We start from the raw sequence: 10,732 nt of genomic DNA, 5'->3' as shown, positions 1-10,732 counted from the left end.
GTGACATTTAATGATTCTGAGGGTGGAGTATACCAGACCTGGGTTTAAATACTGCTTCATCCACAGCATCCTTAAAGCCCAGTTTCCTCATCTGACAAATGTGGAGAGGGTTGCATGTATAGGTATATATCCATTCCTTAAATATTGATCGTTATAATTATATTGCTTTTCAGTGCACTTTTCACATTCTACCAGGTTTTATGACTTGGGAGAGAAGGACAAACCTTACCATCTGCATTTCTTTTTTTTTTTTTACATGGTACTAGGGTTTGAACTCAAGGCCTCATAAGTAAGCATTCTACCACTTGAACCACACCCCCAGCCCTTTTTACTTTTAGGTTATTTTTCAGATAGGGTCAGTGCTGGCCTCTGACCATAGCCTAAGGCACACACCACCACACTGGGCTTATTTGTTGAGATGGGGGAAGGGTCTCATTAACTTTGCCAGGCTGGTCTCTAACTGTAGTCCTCCCAATCTCTGCCTCCCAAGTAGCTGAGATTTCAGGAGTGAGCCACAGCATCAGGCACTGCATTTTTAATATGTAAACTTGTGTAGTTTATTGCTTGGGTAGTAACTGATTGAGCTAGAGTTAGATTGCAGGCCTTTGACCCCCAATAGCCCACCAAGTTGTTATCTCTGTTGCTATGAGAGCAGCATGCTTTTGGACAGGGTGTTCACACAGGCAACAAGGTGTCTCTTAAGACAGCAGTCTGGCACACATGTGGCACCAAATGGGGGTGGGTAGTAGCACCATAATTCTAGAATCTTTCTAGAGGAACAGCTTTTGTACTTTTTTAATTGAGACCCAGTAAAAAGTATATTTTATACCATAACCTAATATACACATGGCTATAGTTTGTTTATGGAATGCCCTCCCCCCACACAAAGGCCCATGCATTAATAGCTTGTTACTCAGCTTGGTGCTATTGTAAAGGTGGTGAGGCCTGGAGAGAGTTTTTGGGTCATTGTCTTGCTCTGTCTTTGTTTCTGTCCATCATGAGGTGAGAAGCTTGCTCTGTGCCATGATACACTGTTCTGTTGTAGCCCCAAAGTGACAGGGCCACTTTTGTGATCATGGACTGAAATTGTGCCAAAATAAACTTTTCTCCCTTTTTAAGCAGCTTTTTTTTTTTTTTTTCATAGCACTGGGGTTTGAACTCAGAGCCTCATGCTTGCTATGGAGGTGCTCTACCACTTAAGCCACTCCACCAGCTCCTCTTTTTAATTGACTATCTCAGGTATTTTGTTACAGTGATGAAAAATTGACACACTTATAAAACTAGAATTTCATGAAACAATACCCATGAGGTGCAGTTAATATTTTCTGATTTTCCCTTCCCTCCTAGTGCCATTATTTGGAACAGAGCAGGCTACACATTCATGCTGTTTGGTGTGGGATAGCAAAGCTCAGGTGAGTGAGGAGGAAGACCACGCACAGAGGTGACAGGCTGAGCAGAGGAGGGGGCAGCCTGCTATGGGGCATTGGCACCGTGTTGGAAAGTAGTGTCATGTAGGCTGGGAGCCTGAGTTAAGTGGGAGGCCAGCTGAGGTGGAGCAAGGAGGGAGCCTATGTGCAGGTTGTCAGAGTCTGGAAAAGTGCATGTATGTGTCTCTGTGTGTTCACACAGAGAATCAGATCCCAAAGAGAATGAAGAGGGTATCTACACCCGAGTAGACTGACCTGAGCTACTAGAGCCTCAGTACAGTAGGAGGATGATCTATTGTCAGGTGGGGGCCCAAGTGGAATGAGGAGGTCCTCTTCTATGGAGGTCACCTGGAGGAGGTGTCAGAGCCTGAGATGGATGAGGATGTCTACATAGGGGCCAGTCCAGGGCACCTTTCAGGGCCTGGATAGGGGATCTATGCAAGAAGACTGATGGGGGCTTGGCTACAGACAGATTAATCAAATAACTGTATTAGGGATAACACAGGCCATCGTTTTACTTTTTTGTTTTTGTTTTTTTACTGTTAGAGAAGGGTGTGAAAAGGGAGAAAGCAAGAATGAGCCCTGATGATGGTGAATTGGAAGAGAAGTTGTTAGTGTGGATTCATGGTTTTCAACATACCTACGTCAATGTGGAAATAAGTAAGGATGGAAATAGCTGTGACCAGAGGGCATGGGAGCAATAGCACCCCAATGCAATAAGTACGTTGTGCCTAGATCTTGTCTTCTAAATACCATGGTCCACTTCGAAAGCTGAGGGCCACCTGGAGAAATAGATGACTCAAGGGCTGGAGCCAAAGCACAAGATGTGCCAGGAACACCTTGTGTAAGAGGGCAAAGTACTCCCCAAGGATTGATGAGATCACCTCCAAAACAAAAGTCACCTCCAAAGGACACAGGAGCCAGCTGGCCAAGTCTGGGATATTATGGACATCAAAATGACTGGATTATATCCCACTGAATAAAAAATGGAAACCATGAATTCATACTGATAAAAGTAAATAAACCAGAAGTTAGATGAAGGATGCTATATTTACCTAGTTTCAAAATACCTTCCTGTGTGTAAAGTGCTTATTAATCACCACAGAAACAAATAAAGAAGCCTGAGCCAGGTGCCATTGGCTCACACCTAACTAGTTGTGAGGCTGAGCTAGGGAGGATTACTAGCTGTAATCCTAACTAGTTGTGAGGCTGAGCTAGGGAGGATCATGGTTCAAAGCCAGCCCAGGCAAATAATCCTCAAAATCTTATATCCAGAATAACAGCAAAATGGATTGGAGGTATGACTCAAGCGGCGGAGTTTTGCAAGCATGAAGCCCTGAGTTCAAACTCCAAGTTCTACCAAAAAGAAAAAAAATTGAATTTAAAAAAATGACTTTTAGCCAGCCACCAGTGACTTACACCTGTAATCCTAGCTACTCAGGAGGTGGTTCAAAGCCAGCCTAGGTGAATAGTTTGGGAGACCCCCATCTGGAAAAAAAAAAAAAAAAACCCATCAAAAAAAGGTGGAGTGGCTCAAGGTGTAGGCCTTGAGTTTAAGCCCCAATACCACACCAGACTGGCCTAGGACTCAAGATCCTTTTGCTTCAGGCTTCTAAGTTCTGGAATTATAGGAATGTACCTCCATGCCCATATTAAGACTCCTTTAAAATCATTACCTAGCCACTAAGAGGCTCAGGATCTATTGGCCAAAGTAAGAGGAGGGCAGGAGTCCAAGAGATAAGTAGAACTGTGTAGCTGCTCTTGTATCAGTGTAGATTTGGGTGAACTTGAGTTTCAGGGGGCTTGGGGGGGGGTTGGGGGAAACTGGGGTTTAAACTCAGGACTTTGTGCTTGCAAAGCAGGTTCTCTACCACTTTAGCCATAGTTACCAGAAAGGTTAGTGCTGGTGTATACTTGGGTCCTTGCGTCCAGCAAGAGAATTCAGGCAAGACTCGAAAATGTAGTAGACTCAGTTTCCTAAGTGGTCAAAACTGACAAGTCAACAGAAAACACAAGTAATTATCATGATTTCTCTTTGTGGTACTGGGGGTTGAACTCAGGGCTTAGTACTTGCTAGGCAAAAATCTCTTTTGTAAGTCACTTTTTAGTAAATGTTACTAAGAGCAGAACAATATTCTTAAGCTAACCTCGTTATAGACAGAATATTGGGTGTTAGTTTTATATCATTCTATCAAATCTTTCAGACAATCCTCAGATAACTCTTAAATTACAGCCAACTTAACCACACACACATAAACTTTTCATAAGTATATGAAAGTAAGACACCCGATCATGCCCTTTGCATGTTTTTGGTTTTTGTCCTATCCTGCTTTTTTTTCCTTCAGTGGTACTGGGGCACTCTTACTGCTTAAGCCACTCCACTAGCCCTTTTTTGTATTGGGTATTTTCGAGATAGAGTCTCTCAAACTATTTACCCTGTTTGGCTTCAAACTGCAATCCTCCTGATGTCTGCCTCCTGAGTATCTTGGATTACAGACATGAGCCACTGGCATCCAGCATATATTATTTTAATAAATACTAAAAGGGCCAGACTAAGACATTAAAGCTAAAAAGTAAAAAAAAAACCTAAAAAGCCAGAGTAGTTGGCCACTCCCTCCCGTCTCATTTTAGACATTTAAGATACAAGAATAAGATGGGCAGTCCTGTAATCCTAGCTACTCAGGAAGCAGGATCAGGAGAATCACAATTCAAAGCCAGCCCTGGCAAATAGTTCTCAAGAACCTGTCTTGAAAAAGTCATCACAAAAAAGAGCTGGTGGGAGTGGCTCAAGTACTGAAAAAAACCAAACCAAAACAAGCAAACAAAAAACCAGGCCAGGTGCCAGCTAAAACCTAAGCCAACAAGGTTGAGTGGAGGCTCTCCACCATACACAAATCTGTTACACTTTTACCCTTGTGTCCCTTATGGCATGGGGGACTCCATTTCATTGAGTCTGAGACATCACAAAGGGAAGCCCTTTAAAAGAATGGGGGACTTCCAAAATAATGAAAGAAAACCAGACTTAGAATAAGCTTTTCTCTGAGGCAGTGGCATAAAAGGGAGAAGACCAATCCAAAAGATTGGAGCAATGGGCAGAGAGAGGAAGGGATCCATAATGACCCAGTAAAGTTAATTATAAAGGAATTTATAATAAGATAAAAGTAGGGAGGAATTGGAGGTGGGGGAACATTTCCTGCTCACCATTGTTACAATGTCTTAAGTTTAACCCTTGTAAAATTTATTGAAAATAATATAATTTCCATTTCCTCATCTATCTATCCTACTTCACCCATCACTCATGGCTAGCTGCTGCCTAACAATACCTTTATTCCATTGTGCTCTGGTTATTTTGGAGATGGAGTCTCCCAAACTATTTGCCTGGGCTGGCCTCTACTCTGGATCCTCCTGACCTCAGACTCCCAAGTAGCTAGGACTACAGGCATCAGCCACCTACACCTAGTTTCAACTTCAAATTTGATGTACATATAGCCCAGGGAATTCCCAGCACATGCAGACACACCCACTTTTCCCTTTACAAAGCTGGGGCCCAAAAGGATGACACTTTCAGGCACCAGGGACTGCCAAGAGCATTTTAGAGTCAAGTAAAACAGTGGGAAAAAAAAAAAGTCTCAGAAAGTCACAGATTGGCCCTCTTGTGGATTTATAAACCAAATTCACTTTGGTCAACAAGTTAAAATGTGCAGCTTGTTTAAAAAAATAATGAAACACCAACTCTGGCAAAACAAAAAAAAAAGCAAGAGAAAAGGTATAAATAATCAGTTCCAGGAATTATAAGGCTAAATCTTGCAGCTATGGTAAGCATTAGGCTTCTTATAGTGCAACTGGGGTTTTGGACCCAAGGCCCATACTCCTGAGGTTCCACATGCCAGGTCCGGCCAGCCGCCCCACACACCAAATAAAAAAGCATGGTGAAGGCAGAGAGAGGAGGTTTATTATACGGCTTGGGACATGCCATGGGAAGAGGCAGAGTAAGAACTCAGCTCATCTTCAGCCATCTTCAGGGTATAGACATGAGCTATAGGTTTAAATAGATAAAAGAACTGGGGGCAAGGGACAAAGATATGCATAGTTAAACAGTCCCAGTCACAGGCGTGGTCTGGTTGGTCTCATGACTGGTGGGGCCGACAGTCTTGGTCAGGCAGATGGTCTGGACCAGTTTTGGAAGTTATCACCTGGAGGGAATAATCTGGTTCCTGTTTGAGAGCATTCTTGGGATAATTGTCCTCACTGGGAGGAGAGCAGTTCCAGGTGGCTCCAGTTCATTTTCATAAAGATATTATCAGTTTTGTCCTTTTTGGAAGTCAAGGTGATTATAAAGTGACTGTAAAGAGAATGGCTTAGAGCAAAGACATACAAAATGGAGACAGAGATGCCAAGCTTTTCCTGTTTTTAGTTAATTTGTGGGCTCAAGTAAGGAGTTGGTGCTTTTCAGCAAAAGCAACGTGGGTGCCTCTTAAAATAGGGCATTATGAATAACTTTATACCAATAATTTGGAAACTTTAGATAAAATAAACAAATTGCTAGAAAAAATCACCTAAAATAGATATAAGAAGCTGGGCACCAGTGGCTCATTCCTGTAATCCCAGCTACTCTGGAGGCAGAGATCAGGAGGATAAGGGTTTGAAACCAGACCTGGCAAATAGTTGAGAGACTATCTCAAAAATACCAATAACAAAAAAGGGCTGACAGAGCAATTCAAGTGGTAGAGCACGGAGTGTGAGGCTCTAAGTTCAAACCCCAGTACTGTCAAAACAAAAAGTAAAAATACATGTAAGAATAAAGTATCTAAATAGTCCTATTCCCATTTTAAAAAATAGAAACAGAACTGGGGTGTGAGCCTAGCAAATGAGAGACTTGAGTTCAAACACCAGAACTGCCAAAAAATCAAAAATAGAAATAAAAGAAAGATTCATAATGAAGAAAATCCCAGGCTAGCCATGTTTCACTGTTCAGTTCTACGATTTTTTTCAAGGAATAAATAATTCTAAATTTACATATATAATTCCAGAGTATAGATGAAGGGCCCTTCCTTTTTTTTTTTTTTTTTTAAATTTTCATCCATTGTTTCCTGCCTGGAAACAATGTCACTGTCTACAGGACTCTGAGAAGTTGTAGGAACATGCAAGCTAAGACTCAAGGCCCATCTTCTTCTCCACCGTTGTGGAAAGGGACTGTACATCATGGGGCTGAGCCTTATGCTCCCATAGGCCACTTGGACAGAGTCTGGGGAGAGTGACTTCCTAGGTTATCCATGTTGGATGAAGGATCCTAAATACCAGCAACAAGTATTTAAAGTATTTTTTCCAGGGGAGAGCGTGAACGCAGTCCCCCACTACCACAAATTATGCAGTGGAGTTTCCCACATTTGGGGAAATCGCAGGGATCAACACATCCGGAGTGCAGTGGATAGCCTCGCCCTGGAAAAAATACTTTAAATACTTGTTTAAAGTATTTTTTAAACTTTTGATCACCTTTGTGATCATGGTATCGCCCCTGCCAGGTAAGTATAAAAAGTATGAAATTTTTAAGTGTAACTTTTTTTTGTTGCTGTTGTTTTTAACATAGGTTCTTGCTATGTAGTTCAGGTTGGCCTTTAACTTTTTTTTTTTTTGACAGTACTGGAGTTTGAACTCAGAGCCTATGCTTGCTAGAAAAGCGCTCTACCACTTGAACCACTCTACCATCCCCAAGCAATTTTTTTTTTTTTTTTTTGTGGGTCTGGGCCTTAAACTCAGGCCTCACATTTGCAAAACAGGTGCTCTACTGCTTGAGCCACACCTCCACATCTCCAGTCGAGGCAGAAGATGTTAAGTTTGAGGCCAGCCTGGGCCACAGTGAGACTGTCTCAAAAAAAAAAATTTCTATTTCACACTGTACTTGATGTTTTGTCACCAAGAGTGGTGAAATTGACCTTATTAAAATTAAAAACTTTTTAATGAAAGACACCATTAAGAGGGTGATAAAAACACAGCATACCAAAGTAAGAAAAATACAAAACATATATAGCTAAAGTAAATAACATATGATGTCAAGAAGTAACAATAAAGCTGGGTATGAAGGTACATACTTATAATCCCAGCAGGTGGGAGACTGAAGCAGGAGGATTGCAAGTTTGAGGCCAGCCTGGGCTACATAGAGAGGCCTTGTTTCCAAAAAAAAAAAAAAAAACCAAAAAGAAAATTAAAAAGTCTTAATTTTAGTGAGCCCTTGATAAGGTCTCAGGGACCCCCAGCAGTCTGTGAATCAGACTTTGACAACTATTGTCCTAAACCAGGAGATGTGCAAGAATGTTCACAGCAAAATATTAATCCCAAACTGCAGACCCCAAAAATACATTAACTAATGTTACATCCTTACAGGAGTAAGGACATTGTGCAGCAACAGCACAAAGTTAACCATGTGCCAAGCACCCCGTGGCTCATGCCTGTACTCCTAGCTACTCAGAGATCAGGAGATCTGGAGGATCAAGGGTTTGAAGCCAGCCCCAGTAAAGAATTAAGAGACCCTATCTCAAAAAATCCTTCACAGAAAAGAGCTGGTGGAGTGGCTTAAAGTGTGGCCCTCAGTTCAATAGGCTTGTAATCCTAGCTACTTGGGAAGGTCAAGGTTAGAGGCTGGGGGAGGGAGGGAGTTTGCAAGACTCCATCTGAATCTCTTTTTTTTAATGGTACTGGGGTTTTGAACTTAGGGCCTCACACCAGCTAAGCAGGTGCTGTTACTGCTCAAGTCAATCTGCCAACCCTTTTTTGTGATGTGTTTTTTTTGAGATAGGGTCTCATGAACTATTTACCCAGGACTGGCTTTGAACCAACATCCTCCTGATCTCTGCCTCCTGAGTAACTAGGATTATAGGTGTGAGCCACTGGTGCCTGGCAACACCCCATCTCAATCCTGTGAGGATGGGAAAGCATAAAATAGGAGAATCCCAGTCCAGGCTGGCCTGGGCAAAAACCAACACCCTGTCTCCAAAATAGCCAGAGCAAAAAGAGCTGGAGGCATACTGCCAAAAAAAAAAAGGGAGCGAGAGAGAAAAAAAACAAAGAAAGCAAGTCACAAAAGAAAATGCTGTGATTCCACTGTTTAAGGTTCTGCACAGAAAAAAAATAAGCTCTAGTGTTTATGACCCTGTACAAAGGAGGTGGTAACATGAAAAAGAAAACCAAGGAAATGATTAACCTCAAAGTCAGAATAGTGGCTCCTTTAAGGAAGAGGATGGATGATGCGGTAGGGAGGGTTTTGAAAATACCTGCATGTTCCAGCTCTTCTCAGGGAGGGTAAATCCTAGAGGTTCACTGGAAACATCACAGCTGTTTTTATATGTTGTGTTCATATCTCACCATGCAATTTTTTTTTAATCTCCTAATAGCATGTTGGTCATCGACACACCTCTCATTTCCAATGTTCTATTAAGAAGAAAAAGCAGCTGGGGGAGGGGCTCAAGTGGTAGAGCATCTGCTTGGCAAGCATGAAGCCCTGAGTTCAAACCCCAAGACTGCCAAAAAAATAAATAAATAAATAAATAAACAATTAAAATTAAGCCGTGTGCCAGTGGCTCACACCTGTAATCCTAGCTACTCAGGAGGCAGAAATCAGGAGGATCATCGTTCAAAGCCAGTCTGGGCAAGTGGTTCAAAAGACCCTATCTTGGAAAAAACCCTTCACAATAAAGTGCTGGTGGAGTGGCTCAAGGTGTAGGTCCTGAGTTTAAGCCAAAAAAATAAAGAAGAGAAAAAGCAACAACTGGGTGTGGTGACATATGCCTGAAATCCCAGCATTCAGGAGGTGGAGGCTGGAGGATCACTAGTTTGAGGCTAGCAAGTTCAAGATCAGCCTGAGATACTTAGTAAAACCCTATCTCAGAAAACCAAAAGAGGAGGAGGAGGGGGTGAGGTAGGAGGAGTGCTAGAGCACTCATCTAGCATATGCAGGGCCCTGAGTTCAATCGCCAGCACTTGGGGGAGAAAAAAAAAAAAGGCCTTATAACACCTAGAGGTCCTGAATATTATCTGCGTTAGCATTCTAGTATAAGACTAGGAGATGCTATTTTGAATTTTTGCCCCCATTTTCTGCATGGGGAACAGGAAATTTCTCTTTCTCCCCACTCCCTACCACCCCATTGTTCTTACTCTAGAGATGACCTGCTTTCAGTCTTTTGAAAGTGTATCCTTTCCTAATAAACTTTACCATTATTTTTACTGAAAAAAAAATTTATCTGCATTAAAGAGAAAAATCATCCTGGAAATTATAACATGCTTAGAAATGAACTGTGAGGCTACCCCTTCTTGGGGCCCCCCTCGACTGGGGAGGAATCTACTTTCCAACTTAACACTTTTCTATCTCAATAAACTCTCCTGCTTTACTCACAAAAAAAGAATTGAACTTCCTAGACAGTCAGTCCTTTTTTTTTTTTCCCTGAGATCCTCCTGCCTTAGCCTCCCAAGCACTGGGAGTAAAGGTGTCTACCACCAAATTTGGGACAGAGGCATTTTTTTTGTGTGTGGTAAAAATAACAGTAGCGTTTATTAGGAAAGAAATTCAGTAGAACAGGATAAAAGTGGAAGGAATAGAAGAAAGAGACAAACATTTCCTGCTCCCCATGCAGGAAATGGGAATAGAATGATTCCAAGAAAGCTTTTAAATGTTGACAATTCGATGGGAGAGGGGGGACAATTAATTTGCTTATTTAAAAAAAATTACTATTGAATTTGAGCACCTTCTTTTTTTGTTGCTTTCTTTTCTTTCCTCCTTCCCCTCCCTTTTTCTCCATATCTTTCTTTCTTGATCTTGGTCACATCTTGTGAATAAAGAAATTGCTGTCATTCTTTTACTTTCTAGTAACTGACCAAAATGATAAACAAAGGGGAAGAGGAGAGGTGTCTGATTCCAAGTTCCTTTTAGAAAAGGAACATGGACTTGCTCCTTTGGCCATAAACAAGCCAATGTAGAAGAAGGATGATGTGTAGCCCTCAAGGGAATGCGTGCTGTTGAAAATGGACACTACAGATGTGGCCACAGCAAGACTGTAAGGGACTGCAGGGTTATCCAGCTACCAAGTTAGGGGAAGGCTTCTTGCCAAGAGCACTCATGTGTGTACTGAGCATATTAAGCACTTAAGAGCCAAGATAGCTTCCTTGATGTGTGTAGGAAAATGACCCATAAAAGAAGGAAGCCAGAGAAGGATCTTTGAGTTCAAATGAAGTGCCAGCCTGCCCTGCCCAGTGACGCACACTTGGTGAGAACAGCAGAAGGGGGCCTGAGTGGCTAGAACCCATTCCCTCTGCAC

General features: G+C 42.0%; 1 non-coding gene and 1 pseudogene across 1 annotated transcript; both read right to left on the bottom strand.

The window, feature by feature from the left end:
• Window positions 1-6,508: 6,508 nt before the first annotated feature.
• Window positions 6,509-6,707, bottom strand: LOC141415238 (small nucleolar RNA SNORA73 family). The gene has a single exon (XR_012440238.1). It is a non-coding gene; the product is annotated as a small nucleolar RNA SNORA73 family (small nucleolar RNA).
• A 46-nt stretch (window positions 6,708-6,753) lies between these two features.
• Window positions 6,754-6,957, bottom strand: LOC141415112 (U1 spliceosomal RNA; annotated as a pseudogene).
• Between the last annotated feature and the right edge of the window lie 3,775 nt (window positions 6,958-10,732).

Source organism: Castor canadensis, chromosome 12 (assembly GCF_047511655.1).
Source record: "Castor canadensis chromosome 12, mCasCan1.hap1v2, whole genome shotgun sequence".
Taxonomy (NCBI): domain Eukaryota; kingdom Metazoa; phylum Chordata; class Mammalia; order Rodentia; family Castoridae; genus Castor; species Castor canadensis.
Note: the sequence above shows the minus strand (reverse complement) of the source record. Positions and strands in the feature narration are given on the sequence as shown.